Raw genomic sequence first — 484 nt, forward strand, 5'->3', positions numbered from 1 at the left:
ATGGTACCAAGAGCGGTAAACCACAGCCCCGTTTTCATAAAACATAATATTTATGATGTAAATGGTGATTCTTTACATTTTTTCCGCCAAGTCTAAGTGGTTTTCATAATTTTTCTTTGGACCGAAGAAAGTTGAAGCTGAAGTTGCTGGCTTTAAAAGTGGCCTGTTGGAAAAAACTAACTGTTTTTGTTTTTTCAGTGTTATTTTATGTTGCAAATTAATTCTTGTTTCTTAGTGGAATGGCTGGCCCTTTGTTGTCTGGAAGAAGAGTTGGAATTCCAAATCAACTGGACTCCGGAGTTTGCAGTTGTACTGAGCAGCTCCCAGGTGTGAGTCTGTGCGACTGTATGAATGCAAAGCAGCTCAGTGCAGGGAAAAAAGAACGGGAAAAAAAAGATGATGCATGCTTAGCAGAAAAACCTAGAGTGAGGCTGAGAAAGCAGAACGCAAGAGCTGCTGCACACAGTGTGTGTTTGTGTGTGTG

At 40.7% G+C, this 484-nt stretch overlaps 1 protein-coding gene across 1 annotated transcript in view; it reads right to left on the reverse strand.

The window, feature by feature from the left end:
* Nucleotides 1–484, reverse strand: part of atrn (attractin) — a gene marked incomplete in the record, with an annotated part of 121,514 nt that overhangs the window by 93,443 nt on the left and 27,587 nt on the right.

This window comes from Morone saxatilis, unplaced genomic scaffold, assembly GCF_004916995.1.
Source record: "Morone saxatilis isolate NCDOM2014 unplaced genomic scaffold, NCSU_SB_2.0 Contig3, whole genome shotgun sequence".
In the NCBI taxonomy this organism is placed as follows: domain Eukaryota; kingdom Metazoa; phylum Chordata; class Actinopteri; family Moronidae; genus Morone; species Morone saxatilis.